The following is a 16,134-nucleotide window of genomic DNA, read 5'->3' as shown; positions in this document are numbered from 1 at the left end:
CCACAAGGAGGAGTACAAACAAGGCAGACAATGTTACACACAGTCTTCCTTTGGCTCAGGAGTGTTGCCTTTTCAAGAAGCAGTCAAACATGTTGGCATATGAGGTGCTATGATAGATGCAGAAATTATATAGAAATGATTTTTCCTGTCAAACCTATCAATAAAGAAAAAAATATTAGATTAGCCATAAAACTTTTATTCTAGAATATACACATGTAATGTGTACATTGTATGTGTACCTATATGTGTGCATAATACATATAAACATGTTAACTTACATTCAGACTAGCAGAAATAGAATTGTTTATGTTTAATACTAATAAATATTTTCAAGTACCATCAGAAAGGCTCTTAGCAATGTTTGTATTCCAAATGAATAAATGATTGACCTCTAATAGCCAGATTCTACTATGATTCTATTTAATGCCTCCAATAAGTGAGAAACATTTATACCTTTTAGTACATTTGAAGGAATATTTTAATTTCCACTCATTTATTGGGCATGAAATATATTACTACTTCTTAAATGATTATTTATTGATTTAATTTGAATGTATCTTTCAAACATTTGTATAAGCAAAGTGTCCTTTGAAATTTTTTTAAACCTCTTTAAAAACAAATCTTTCATCCTTAATTCTGTTACATGTTTTTATGTATAGGTTTATTTTGTAAATCTTGTGTCAATTTCATTTACTTCTTATGATGTCCTTCTGACATTTCCTCCTTTGCATTTCCTGAAGATCGTCCTTCAGGACTTCATCTGAGGTATCAGTTGACCTTTCCATTGTGCACCTTGATTGTGCTTATAATTCTAACTTAGCACTTAGGAAACTTTTTTATAAATTTGTTTCTCTCTCTAAAGATAAAGTTGAGGATATGTGAGACAGTATCTCCTTTGTATCTATCAAGTGTCTCAGTTAGTGAGATTCATGATAAGCTATTGCAAAATATAGAATGAAGGAAAGAAGGAAGGAAGGAATCACATCAAAGTGAATGTTCCTAGCTTTGTGCAGTGGCAGTGTCGTAGCCAATGAGGTTTATCCGAGGCACGATTATTGCTATTGAAAACTTTTCCCAAAGTGAATGTTCCTGTTCGGAAAATACCACTGCAGTCAAGCTTTTATCCATGTCAGTCATGTCATTTTTCTCACATAAGGTTATTTGGAAAAGTTGTCTAATCCCTTCCCATTATCAGGAGGACCAAACTGGCATAGAGAACCAAGCTGTGGACCAAAGCCATGAAAGGTAAAAACCACCCCTCGATGTAATCTCCAGCTGGCATGTGTGTGCAGCGCAGCCTCAGTAGTGGAGAGTTTCAGAGGCAAGACACTGGGGCTTGACTACTAGGTTGGAATCCTGCCTCTTTTTTTTTTTTTTTTAATGTTTTATTNGTTAACACACTTCCTTTTTTTTTTTTTTTTTTAATGTTTTATTTATTTCTGAGAAAGAGAGAGAGAGCATGAGCAGGGGAGGGTCAGAGAGAGAGGGAGACACAGAATCTGAAGCAGGCTTCAGGTTCTGAGCTAGCTGTCAGCACAGAGCCCGATGTGGGGCTTGAACCCACAAACTGTGAGATCATGACCTGAGCCGAAGTTGGATGCCTGACCGACGAGCCACCCAGGTGCCCCTGGAATCCTGCCTCTTGCACTGATTACATGCACCATGATCATGGGCATTTTCTTAACTTCCCTGTGCATTGTTTATATCACCTATAAATTGCTGCTTAGGGTACTATCCTCACGGGCTGCTGTGAGCATGACAGAGGGTTAGAACTGTGACTGATGCACGTTAAGCACTCAGTAAATATCAAGCTTTACCATAGGATTTGCTGTAGCCTATTTTGCCTTGTTGACCCTTTTTACTTATTTATTATTTTATTATAAACATATATAGGTTTTGGCCAACAATTTAAATTTGAAGATGTAACTTAAGAAAGTTGATCCTAACAATTCTCTTCACAAAGGAGAATTTTTGGTTTTGGTTTTTTTTAAATTATTTTTCATCTAGATGAGACGATGGATGTTTACTCAGTTTATTACAGCTATTTTACTTCCTTAATTTCTGATTGTTTTTATAAAATAAACTACTACAATCTATATCTTCTCATCTTAAGGAACTGCTGCCAAAACCAAGCAAAGTATATCCACCAGTGTTTAGGAAATTAAATTCAATATAAAGCAATTCTTTATCACTATGTTATGATTTTATATTATTAAATTTAACCATATGATTTTTAATTTTAACTGCTGGCCTAGATTGTAAGTTAAAGTTGATTTTATCTCTATGTGAGAACTTAGGATTTTTTTCTTATTTTATATCTTTATACGCTTTTCATCAAAAGGCCAGTATAGCTTACTTATTTAAAAATGAAACATACCAAAGTGAGAATAAATAGGTAAGTATTTTCCTTAAGACGATTCCAAGGGCTCAGAGCTATCTGCTGTGGATGAACAGCCTGGAAATAGTTGGGGAAGGTGAACTTCTGTTGATACTGGTTGATTTTCACCTACAGAGAAACAAAATTATTAATCACTCCTCACATAATCTTCAGTAGGCTGCAAAAGAGAGACAGAGAGAGCCAAATGAACTCTAACTTTATCTATTTAGACAACTTATAAATTATTCTAAGTAGGCCTGGCAAAAAGAGAGTGAAGTTACATATAAATTACTGTAAACATATTTACATTATAATATTGAAAAAATCTAATTGGCATAGAGATCTGGCATAGTGCCAGTCATGTACTTTATGTATATACAATCTTCCCTGCTTCCAAGTTCTTTAAGCCTATTCCTTAACCTAGCATAGTTTATCGTATGGAATAAAGTTGGAATTAAAATAACAGTGTCCAGAGAATAATTTCCATTTCTTATGAGTGGAAAGCTATGTTCTTAATTGCTAAGCACCAAGTTTTGAGTAGATCCATGGCTATAATACACAATTCAGAGAATGCTACTGGAATCACTTTGACAAAATAAAATGGGAAGTTTAAATAATTTCCTAATATCAGACTGGTTTTCAGTTGGGAGGATTATGGTCAGAGATCACTGAAGGAAATACTGCTTCTGTTATAAAACCTTTAGAGGACATTTCGACATTGTATAGGATGAAGATTAGAATAATACCGAATACTATTGGTGCATTTATTGTGTCCCTGGCATTCTGTTATGTAGTTTACCTATATAACCTGAAATGGTCCTCACCATGTTCATATTTCAGGCGATGATACTGTAGCTGCCAGGGACTGAGTACTTAAGAAACGTTACACACATAAAAAGTGCTCTTGCTAGTGCTGGAATACAAATTTCCCTGACTCCAAAGCCTGTGTCCTTTCACTGAGATACATATGTTTACAGCCACAATATTTTAAGAACTCCTATATTTACAAAAATTGTCTCCAGAATACATTAGCTTTGAGATGTCAGGTCATGGCATAGTGTCCAGGAGAAAGTGAAGCATAGTTGCTGTACATGGGATCCAAAGTCGGTCATTTGAAAAAACCAAACAAGATCCATTTTTGAGGTGTGCAACTGTTTCAGAGTCAATCAGATAATTGCTCAAAATCAGTTCTCTTAAAGCTCAATTCATACTTATGTACAGAAACAATTATTTCATATCCATGATGTCACAGAAATGTGATTTATTTTGAATGTGATTTAAAACATTTATTTGGAATGAAATTATTTGGAATGGATTTTGTTGAATCAATTATAATGGATGTGAAGAAAAAGTATATGTTTATTAAAAGTTACCAGCTGTTTCAGGTAATTCTTTTCTTCATCATTCAGCTGAACTTCCTGTTAAGGACCCAAAGCAACTGTTATGAAAGTACAGAACAAATCACTACTCAATAAATTAAATGTATTTCATTTCAGTAAATACTGCTTACCTCAGGGGATACTTCAGTGGATTCCTTAGGGAAAAAAAAATACAAATCAGCTTTACTTGGATGACACAAGTGGATTTGCATCCAACTAGTTATAGGAGAAGAGCTAGGACCTGATGGGATACTTGAGAGCGAACCCACTGTTTTCAAAATACAGTTTTAATTAGTGATGTAGGCTTTAACCAGGCACCAAAACACTAAAACTCTCACTATGAGAGCCGCACTCTGTGTTAACACACTAACTCATACTGAAGGATGTTTTCTTACAGTCTTCTCCGTGTCCATCATAAAGAAGGAAGAATGAGCACCGAGAGTAGGCAGATGCTGAGTGAGCGCATGGACCTGGTGAAGTGTGAGGGAAATGAGAGCCTGCAGGTCATTTCTGGAAGTGGCATGGGCTCTCAGTTTGAGATTCAGACATGAAAGGACAGGAATGATTCCTAATATGACTCCTAGGGCTCTGATGAGGAAGCCTTCTGTCTGTGCCACAGGCTACTAGACACCGGGCCACATCAGTGCTTCACCTCCTCACAGCAACTTTTCCATTGTGCTCCCCACCCAGCTCTTTCTGTGACAAAGGGTACCACTCGCCTACACGGCTTACATGACCCACTCTGCTATCCAACCTCCTAAATCATGTAGGGAGGGGAAAACCATTGTGAAAGCGATTCCCAGACTCTTTTGTGCTTATGCGGCTCTTGTTAAAAAGTGAAGTTTCCAAAGAGTCAGAAGTAAAGATGCCTACTTATCCAAGGAGGTGCAATAAAACGGTTCATCTTGGCTATGTAATACTTAGTATCAAACCTCCAAGTAACTGAGTTGAGCATTTTTATTATATGGCTTTTCTTTATTTTTGTTGTACATTTTGATATGTGTTACAAAGTTAGCAGCTTCTAATTTCTGTGAAATAACATAAGGGCTGAAAATGTGCTGGATGGATCCGTTGTTTCCTTATTTTAAAAGAGAGTATCATTTATAAAGTGAGCTGCTAAAAGTCTTCTTTAAGACATTAAAACAATGGGTAAAAAACAACCAAAATCTGAAGACCATGAGAAGCTGAGTCTACAGCATTGCCATTTGTTTTGAATTGCCAGTAGTGAGGTAGGCAAGTGTGTGTTAGCAGCATGACCAGTACTATGGCAGGCAAATATAAGGAATACCCTCAGAAAAAGAATTAGTCTTTCAAAAAATTGTAAACATCAGTCTGATTTTTACAATTGATGTAAAAGATAGAAAATCTAATTAGATGTAAATGAAAATGTTGGATTGAGAGAATTGAGAGCAATGATAGGAAATACAATCCAGGGGCAAGACAAAAATTGCATTTCTTATGCAATTAAAATGACATTTTTATGGTTTGTTAAGAGACCAAATCTGCGGGCATGTCACTTCTCATTAACATTTTAAACCAGATGTAGTAGTATGTAAATAAAAATACCTTACCCTATCAACAATCTTCTCTGAGGTTTCCTTAAAGAAAGAAGAGAAGAGTTAAACCCATTTCATTCTACCAGTTATACAGAATTTCCTTTGGAATACAACAAGAAAACCAATGTTTCATAAAGAAAGAATAATGCATTCATTTCCATTCTTTGAGTTGTATCTGGGTTCCCCAACCATGAAAACACACTGATTGTGTTTCATTAGAATGTGAGCTCCAGGTGGAATATGATTTCCTTTTTTTACTTATTGTTGTATCGCAAGCCCTGGATCCTATAAGGAATATAGTACTTAATGAATTAAGCAGGTTTTTGTATATAGAAGCATTTCTTCAAAACTATGTTTTGAGTGGTTTCTATGTAAAATTTCTATTAGAAAATATTTCAGGAAAAATATTTGATCGGCATTTGCTTACACGAGAGCAAATATAGTCACAATAAATGAAAAAGTCAGGATTTTATAAAAATCAAAACCACGCAATGGTGAGATCACTTTTCCTCATGGGAAACATAGAATTCAGTTCATTATTGGAGTCATACTTATTTTTTTAATTTTTTATGTTTTATTTATATCGGAGAGAGACAGAGACAGCATGAACAGGGGAGGGTCAGATAGAGAGAGGGAGATACAGAATCCGAAGCAGGCTCCAGGCTCTGAGCTGGCTCTCAGCACAGAGCCCAACATGGGGCTCAAAATCACGAACTGTGAGATAATGACCTGAGCCGAAGTCAGATGCTTAACCGACTAAGCTCCCCAGGCGCCCCTGAGTCTTGTACTTATTAAAGTAAGGTACATAACATGTATTTTATAACCATTATGAAATTTAAAATTAACTTTAAAAGTTGACTTAATCTTAGTAGTTCTGACTTACCTCCTGGGAGATGCTGGTAGATTCCTTAGGAGAAAAGAAAGAAGATAGGAAGAAATAGAGAGAGAGAGAGGGAGAAAGGGAGGGAGAGAAGGAGGGAGCGAAGAGAGAAAGAGAGAGAGAGAGAAAGAAAGAAAGAGAGGAAGAAAGAAAGAAAGAAAGATAGGAAGAAAGAAAGCATTTCACTTATTTATTCATATAAAATGTCATTTTACCCCAGCAGTTTCCCATTTTATCTTAAAGGAAACACAAAGGGACAAAAGTAGGCATATCCTTAGGTGGTATTCACAGTGTCTTTAGGCATTACCTTCTGCACCGTTGGTAGGAAGATATCTGGAAATTAGAACTTAATGTATAAACTTGAGTCCTTACTCCAAGTGGGATTCCTCTCAGCCATTTTGTAAAACTTAAGATGGGCACCAGGACTCCTGGAGTCATATTATATTTCAGTGACCTCTAGCAAAGAAAGTGGCATTGAACATTTTTGCTAGGTCCCATAGGACACAAATCTAACCTTGCTAACTTTGACTATGTAGGGATTTAGTCTGCTCCCCTAAATGTTTCTGATCATTGCCACAATTTGTATTTTCATTTTCTGCAATTCACTAACCAAACTGATGCACTGATGCAGGAAAAATAGAAATTGGGCAGTCTTGCACAGACCTTAATCTCTGTTTCTGGATGCCATGTTTCTGTCCTCAAAGGAAAGCCCCGCACCTCACTGGAGGAGAGGTACTCTTTTTCCTATATAAAAACAAACATAGTTTGAATTTTATGGTCTAATCAAGTGACTATTATGTGGAAATGCCCTTCCCTTTTCAGGAGGATTTAGTTGAACTGGGCTTCCTTTGCCAAAGACTTGTGGTTTCTTACATAGTAATACACAAATAACTCCTTACATGAAAGAAATTATTGTTCTAACTTAATGTATTTTATATTTAGGAGATGCTTTGAGTGTTGCATTATAGATATTAAAGTTGCCACATCTTGTACAATACTATATGTGGAAATTAGTATATATACATACATATATATAGTCAATAGTATATGTGGAAATACCACAGTAATTTAACATAATTATGTATTTCTCACATAGGAAATATATACTTAGTTTTATGATAAATGCTAAAAATATAATACTAGGCAAATGTTTTCTATTAGAGAGAAGTTTTGAAGATGAAAGCATATTCCAACCGTGGCAGAAGCCCTTGTATATTAGTCACCTGCTAGTGACTACAGTTTATTATTAGCTGAGCAACAGTGTAGCTTGAAAGGAATGACTGAGGCCACCTACAGAATCAAAAAAAAAAAAAAAAAAGGGAAGAATGTGGTTAAGACTAGTAAAGTGTATGGAAAAAGAAACAATTGTCCCATGTAAGATTGGTCACCGAAGTAACTTTCTTCTCTTTTCCTACATGGAATACATTAGCATATGCAATTCTCTCCCTTCCCTTTACTGTTGAATTGGCTTTAATGTTAAGGAGACCTCAAATCTCATCAAGCAAATGAGGCAGGCAAGATTCTGAGTGCCTTAGGTAGGTGGTGATCTTCTGAGATGTAAACTTAGGGTCAGGAGTGGGGTTGGTATGGACTTTCCTAGTCTTTGCAGGGTAAAGGACTAATTAGAAATTCCCTTTAAATGATCATTACAATAATGTTGGCATATTACATATATATAGCTATTTTTATGTACAAAAGATCACTTAAGCTTTTTTCCATATGTAAACTGATAAATTTATCACGATATTGACCTATGATTTCACATAGCTTCCCTGTTTTACCCAGAATAAAAGTTATGGAAACTAGCTGACTTTTCCATCCTATGTCAGGTGGGGTCACTACATTCTTTGTTGGTTAATAGCTCAGATCCACAGAATCTGTAGTTTTTGCTTCCCAAATCTGCCATCTTCTGGACACAATAGATAAAGTTTCAAATTTTTCCATTCATATGAAAAAACATTTTGACCTTTAAGATGTTCCCTAGGCATGTGGCACTTAAACCAAAGTACTAAAGCTTACTTCCCCTAATGGTGGTGATGGTATCTTTAACCTCCATGGGCCACCTAAGCAAATCATTCATATTCAAGAAATAGGAAGCACGGAAAGGGAGGTGATTTACCTGAAGTCTCGTGTCTTGTTCATGGCAGACCTGGCACTCCTTTCCTGGACTTCTGACTCCATATCTCACAGTATTTACAATTAAGTGCCTGCTCCTATGTTCAGTTTCCTGCTCTGCCACTTAGTCCTTGTGTTTGTAAAAGTCCCTTAACCACAGATGATTTATGAATGTAAGTGGAGATGTTAACTGGAGTGTTGACAAATGATTTCATGTTTTCATTTCAGTTCCCTTTGTAAAGTTGAGATGATACTCTCTCCTTCCACCTCCGTCAAAGACAAAGGACAGATTAGAGTAAAATGACCTAGAAATGAATACTTAGGACAGTTCAACTTATTCTTACTCAAAATTGGTGTTAGTTACTAGTGCTATATTTCCAGTGTTTTGAGTATATAATTTGCTTCATTTCTGACCTAAAGAATTACATTTAAGTTTCTAGTACTTTCTGCATTTAAAGAGATTGACACCTTATTTTTCTCATATTAATTTTTTTTTCTTTCACAGAACATCAGAAACAAACAAAAAGTAGAACTCACCAGAAGGGGAAATAGACGGTAGCCATTTGTCTTAATGTGATTCCATGGGTTCCTAACTATGTGATGTTGATGATAAGCCTGGAGATATTGGGGAAGATTCAACACCTGATAAAACTGGTTGATTTTGCTCTGTAAGAAAAGAAATATATCAATATTTAACATCGAGTGGAATCTTCTCTATGAGCCAGAGCATATATGGACAAAACCAAGTGAATTTAAACTTTATTTACATAAAATCTCAAGGATGCCAAGTTTACCAAGCAAAAGACATTTCTAACACAAGATTTACTATTATAGTGTCTCCTTTCATGGAGTGGACTTCAGTGCTTGCTTCTGTAGCACATACACTAAAACTGGAATGATACAGAGAAGATTAGCTTGGCCTTCACACAAGGATGACATAACTGAACTTGAGAATTAAAGACGTAGTGTAGCTACTTGAAGGCTTCCAGATAAAAATAATTCAATGTAAACAGGGGGAAAAAAGTACAAGAAATGGAGTGGAGAATCATTTAAACAAACAAACAAACAAACAAACAAACAAAACCACAGTCTGAGTTTGTCATTTCTCTTTCCATAGCTGGTTGATAAAGCCTGGTTCTGGAGTCAGAGAACACTTAGCTTCTACTCCCATGGCCCTGGGCTGGTCCTGTGCCTGTGTTGAAGTTACCCTTTAGTGAACTGATGATGTGCATGGAGTGGTTTGGATCCTATAGGTCATGCATGTCTAGCTGAACAAATTCTACTTTGATTTGGGTATGGATGCTTGACCATATACTATTGTAGAAATGAAAGATGAAATCACTCAACACACCGTCTTAACTCTTAGAAAGGTTTAGTTCATACTGATGATAAGAAAATCAGTGTGTAAAAGTCAATGTCTCTTTAGAATTGTGTGCGGATAAGTGTCAGAGGAATACATGATTATGATAATAAAGGTACAAAAAATGTTATGAGAAATATCTAGACAGACTAGTAAAGCAATTAGAATGTTCTAAATATAAATGGTTTCATTTTAGAGATCTTGTTTTTAAATGCTCAATGAGAAGCGGTTCCTGTTAGAATAAATTTAAAGCATATCTTTCCTATGTGTATACATTCAATATCAATTGGTACCTTTGGTTCACATATTTGTGTTTCCAGGATTCTGTTAAATAGTTTACATATGTAACTCCAGAGATGGGTTAACAGACTTCTTACAGTTGGGATAATAATAGTTTAAAGCTTTTTACCTTAACATTTCAGGTTTTGCTACTTGAAAGAGAAGTTCAGTGAGTAATTATATGGTTTTGGACCATAGCGATGGTTCACTTAAATTTAAGAACAATCTTCCTGAGGCTTCTAAATCTTCCTAATTTATTGGATAGCACATTTTACTTCAAACTTCTGTTTGTTAAGATAATATTTACATATCCTAGTCACAACAATTGAGAAACATAATTTTTAAGATAAATTTAGTGTGAACTATTTCATAGAAAATATCCAATCAGTGATCATGTGGGAGAGAAAGAGTTATAAAACAGATTCTTTCACTGGGAATAATTAATTATCTGAAAAATTACCAGCTGTTTGAGGTAGACCTTTTCTTCCTCAGTCAGCTCAACTTTCTATTAAAAAATAAGGCACATATTAAACAAAAATAAGAAAAACCTTATTTTACAATGTTGTTAATTAATTAATTAATTAATTTTTTAAAATAATAATTACTTACATCAGCAGGGACATCAACAGTTTCCTAGTGTGACAAATTAAGAAATAGCTTTATTTAAATGATGTAGCGGTAGTTATCAAACAATCTGATAGAAAGTGAGGTGCAATAATTGAATGACCAGGATCCAAGCTACTAGCCTGAGAATTCTGGTATATTATTAGAAATTAAGTAAGTTAAAATACTTATCTTTACATCTGTGTTTCTCATTTTGTGCCAACATAAAACCATGACTCTAAATATGTCTTATTTCAAAGACATTATCAATCTTAAAATGACAATTTTACATGCTGACAGAGTGTAGATAGGTGTCCCCAAATAGCAAAATAGACCAGGTGAGCTGTGTGGGAAATGAGACCTGGTGGCTCTTTGTGGAAATGACAGGAATGGCCTGAGACTCTCAATTTGCGTCTGGAACTTAGGAGTAGAGAAAACATCAAGCAAGCTTCCCAAGGCATGGGCTAGGAAGCATCCAGGCAGTGCCCAAGGCACAAGGGTCTGGACCATGACCTATGAAGGTCCTGCTTCTTCAGAACACTTTCACTCTGTGGCTTTTGCCACCACAGAAGGTATTTCTTGTACTGATGATTTACGCATCTTAACTCAAACCCTCAACTCAAGCTCCTTAAAGTGGTTCCCAAAGCTTAAATGTGATCAATATCACCTAGTGGCTTGCTTGAAATGCAGGTTGCTTAGCTCCAGCTCAAACTTTCTGATTCAGTAGGTATGAGGTTGGGCCTATGAATCTGTGTTTTTCATATTTTTCAAGTGCTTCTGAAATTACTTATCTGGTGACAGACTGTGTGAACTGCTCCTCCAAATAACCCTGAGAAGGTTTCCAAAGTGAAGCTATAGTGAAAGCAATTGTCATGCTCTTGATTTGGCACAAGCTTGATTTAAAATGCAGTTTCCCAGGGATTCATATACATATTTTCAGAGAGAACAGGGTAGAACAAATAATGTTTCTTAGGAAGACTGTTAATTTCAGCCACCAAAAATATTTTGAGAGTTTTTCCATTACATCTTTTGAATGTTTGTACATGGATTTGGTAAGAATTATCAAAGTACTGACTAACACTTATGGAAAGCTGCTGTTTTTTGAAGTAGTTCTTTGGCTTTAAAATAAACAAGATCTTACCTCACTAGATGAACGGCCGGTGGGTTCCTGAGAAATTAAAAGATAATATAATAATAAAAATCTGGTAAAAAAACTCATCGAACCTTCAGCATTATTTTTGAATATCAGTAGTTACTTTATATGTGCTCCATAGTTATTACCTACTTAATTAGTAGGACACATCAAAATGTATTGAAATAGAACATTTAAATTGATTTTTAGAAATAATTATTGCAAATTACCTTGATAAACCAGTGGGAAGACAACAATATACTTTACATATGCTCCTCATGCTTTTAATATGCACTTATTTTAATGTATATTAAAAATTATATACTTAAGTCAATCAAACCAGTGACTTGGGTAGAGATGATAGAGAGTTTCAATTAAGAGTAAATTCAGTTAATACTAAAAGGGTGAATCTTTGAGAAACTATAAATATTAGCCTAAGTCATTAAAGTCACAAAAGGACCAGATCTAGGTCTCTAATCTTGCTGGCAACTACCTGGGGAGGTATTTTCTGGATATGTTGATTCATATACAAATAAATATTCAATCGAATTAGTCCTCAAATTAGGACAAGTGCAAGGTTTTGCCGTGATTCAAATACTCTTGATATTGAATATATTTGTCGTCTTGACTAAATTTTAATTTTGCTTAAAGCAATTTTATACTACACATTTTGATCAGATTTGAAATTAAGATTTTTAAAAAAAATATTTTGAATATTTATTTATTTTTGAGAGAGAGAGACAGAGTGTGAGCGGGGGAGGGAAATGGAGAGATGGGGACAAAATCCAAAGCAGTCTCTAGGCCCTGTGCTGTCAGTACAGAGCCAGATGCAGGGCTCACACCCACGAACTGTGAGATCATGATTTGGGCCGAAGTTGGATGCTTAACCAACTGAGCCACTCAGGCACCCCTTGAAATTAAGATATTTATCTTAATGGGAACTGGAGCAAGTATCCTCCTTGAAAGCAGACAAAATCAGAGCTGATCTATTCTTGGCTCAACAGAGATGTGCTTTTCTGTCATCTCTATATTGAACTTTTTGGCAGAAAGTGATGCTTATAGTATATAATGGTGGTCAAGAGGTCCAGAATTGGGACAAAGAAGGTAACATGATGGAGCATATATAAGAACATCTGTAGAGAAATAGCATTTTGAAACCTTGGGCCACAAATGAAATACAAATGTTTTCTTCGAATCCTTTTCACATAATTTCACAACAAATAAGACCATGAAAACATCACCTATTTCACACTCAGAGGTGAAAAAACCACTACTTATATGAGCCTAAGTGATAGTAAGATAATTGTTAGAAAAGATACCATATTAATCAAGCAAAAAGACATGGATGAATAAATTTTACCTGACTGGTTTGGAAGAACACATTATTGTCCTGTCTATATTTCTGAAGAAAAACACAAAATATTTACTTTAGACTCTATATAAAAAAGAAAAATTATCTTGAAATGTAATTAATGAGAGGAACTATGACTTACTTCTTCAGAGATGATGGAAGATTCCTTAGAAAAAGAAATTGATAGTGAAGTTTTATTCCTTAATTATGGAATTTCTACTTATCCTTCCTAAGAAAGTATCAATTCACACTCATTATTCAGGATTTCAAGATAAAATATTAGTCTTTGACTGAATTAAAAGTGAATTTAACCTAAATTTTTATTCTCCTTAGATAATTAGCTCATAATATTTTAGTTAAGTAACTTATTCTACACTCTTATATTATACGATAATACAAGTTACAGTATTTTTGCAAATACCAACAGCAGAGAAGGAACAATGTATTTGTCATCTGCATAGTTTACATTCCTTTCTTTATTTCTCTCTTTCTTTCTCTTTCTCTCTATCTCTTTATTCCTCTCTTTCTTTCTTTCTAATTTTTAAATGGAATACAAAGAAAGAGAAAAGGGCAATTCTTTGAGTGACTTTAAGGAAGTCTTGTGCATATGTTCTGTATCTCTGGGCAAGAAGGAAATTAAGAAATTAGCACTTACAATGGATTCAAACACGCATGTGTTTCCTACTACAGAAAAAGTAAAATAGATTTCTGTCATTGCGTTCACAACATACAAAGTGCTCGTCATTACTCCTCTACTATTATCACAATTATTGGGTAGAAACTTGAGAAGCAAATGAAGAAAAAGGCATAAATCTAATCCTAGTACAAGTGGAAGCACAGAGTTTGGTTTACTCTTTTCAAATTTTGCAGTAATGTTTACATTTCTTATTTTTCATGATTCTATAGCTCTAGTGTTATTGATCACAAAAATGAGGATAACTTTTTTCTCAAAATATTTTGTTTATTTCTGAGAGAGAGAAAGAGACAGCATGAGCAGGGGAGGATCAGAGAAAGAGGGAGACACAGAATAGGAAACAGGCTCCAGTCTCTGAGCTAGATGTCAGCATGGAGCCTGATGCGGGGCTTGAACCCATGAACCATGAGATCGTGACCTGAGCCGAAGTCGGACGCTTAACAGACTGAGCCACTCAGATGCTCCCAAAATGAGGATAATTAACCCAGTACATGTCATGCTACTAGGTGCCAAGAATTGTCTTCATAATAATGTAGCTTACCTCATTGGAGGAGTGGTGCTTTCCCTCCTATATAAGTAATAAAAACAAACAGAAATTTAACTTTTATGGCTTATTTAAAATGCCAAGGTGAATCTCTGCCTCTACCATTCAGTACCAAAGATTAAAACAAATTTATTTTTTCAACCTAGGTCTATAGAATCAGGTTTCTTTCAAAAAATTCTTCCAAATACAATCAATAAACAATGATACCGTTACTTATAAGTTCCCAGAAAAACTGTGCCACAATCCTTTTGAATATCCTGACCTACCACTGGATAGTGGCACATCCCAAATTGTTAGGTTAGTAACCTTGTAATTGTGAAAAGGTATGATTAAGGCCAATGAGTCAGTAAAAAGAAAAGTAAGAGGGTGATTATGTCCAGTGGAGTTTGAGAGTGAAGAAGTCATTGATGCTGTACAATATTGATAACTGGAGCCTTTTTATTATTGTTTTTTTTTTAAAGTAACTTATTCTTGTTAGAAATGAGTCTCACTTTAGATTTATTCTTAAATTGACTACAAACGGAAGAAGGCACAAATCCCTGCCTGCCTGTATCTTCTATATGTGGGGATGTGTGTTAGAGCAAAGGCTCTGAGCACAAGGAAACTTGCCTTTGTCAGACAGGGAGATGTTGGGGTGGGAGGGACGTAGGTACGTGAGTTCCCCCGAGAACAGTGTGGTAATTAATGCTGATAGACTGACAGAATATATACTAAAATATACATAAACATGCGTATGTATATCTGTGTTTGTGAAGCTCTTTCACATGCTTTATCTACTGATACGCTTCCTAATTTGTGACATGAATATTATTATTATTACATTCTCCCTAGATTATTGGGTGAATAAGTTACAAAGTTTCCACTCAAATCCAGACCGACAAATTGTCCCCTGTCACTGTCCTTGTTTTGTACTTTAACATCATGTTTTCTGAATTGTTTGTATCAAGAATGGTAAAATTCTGTCATTTCATTGACAGCACACTTTCGAATTCCAGGGTACAGTGGTGGGACCTACTTACAATTTGAGAGACATGCCGGGGAGTGGAGAAAGCTCTTCTAGAAAATTCCATCAAGTATCCAACACAGGATGCAGGGGAATTTATGCCTTCCTCCCTATAGCTATAGCTTCTTTGACACTACCATGAAATCACTTCATAGAAGGTTTGTTCTTCACAGACCACGTTACGCAGGACAATACTATCCTTGGTCATGGATTAAAAGGTTACATCCTTAGTCTCCATTGCATGGCTGCCCACATCTGCATCTTCTGTGTGTAGTAAAAGGGTCACTCTGATGTATCTAAGTAAGAATGGATACCGCTATATGCACCGTTATCCTTACTTACATGCTTTGCCAGCGCAACAGCCAAAAGGCAGGTAAAGATGAGGAACTTCATGGTTACTTGGGGCTGTAAAAACATATATAGAAGATCAAGAATAGATTTCATCTCTTACAAATTACATTTTCTGACATTTCGTTATCTATTATTATCTTTACACTAGGTAATGGAGAAAGGGCAAAGAAGAGGAATAAAAGCAAATGCTTTTAAGGAGCTAATGAATATGAATGTATCACAGTTTATTTTGGAAGAGCCATTTATGTTGTTATCAATCAATGACATAGTTTAAAGCCATATTTGCTAAGTGTGAAACTTTCATTTATATATAGTCAGTTCATGGAATTATTCCCACTGACAATCATCTTGTGAAGATCTACTATCAGAAACACAAAACACAACAGGCATTCTTTTAAATCAGATACAAGGTGAGGCAAAATGCAGCCTGGGTCCCTCCTAAGAAGCAGTAGTAGCAGGTGGAAGGTTGGGTTAGACATCAGGTGTCCTCCTAGTCCCAGCCTGACTCTG

General features: G+C 35.4%; 1 non-coding gene and 1 pseudogene across 1 annotated transcript; both read left to right on the top strand.

The window, feature by feature from the left end:
- Positions 1-1,001: 1,001 nt before the first annotated feature.
- Positions 1,002-1,082, top strand: LOC144221079 (U4 spliceosomal RNA; annotated as a pseudogene).
- An 8,085-nt stretch (positions 1,083-9,167) lies between these two features.
- LOC144221032 (U6 spliceosomal RNA) lies at positions 9,168-9,274 on the top strand. Its single transcript, XR_013331930.1, has one exon. It is a non-coding gene; the product is annotated as a U6 spliceosomal RNA (small nuclear RNA).
- The last annotated feature ends 6,860 nt before the right edge of the window (positions 9,275-16,134 follow it).

This window comes from Crocuta crocuta, unplaced genomic scaffold, assembly GCF_008692635.1.
Source record: "Crocuta crocuta isolate KB4526 unplaced genomic scaffold, BGI_CrCroc_1.0 scaffold1, whole genome shotgun sequence".
NCBI classification, from domain to species: domain Eukaryota; kingdom Metazoa; phylum Chordata; class Mammalia; order Carnivora; family Hyaenidae; genus Crocuta; species Crocuta crocuta.
This window is presented reverse-complemented; position numbering and strand designations above follow the sequence as displayed.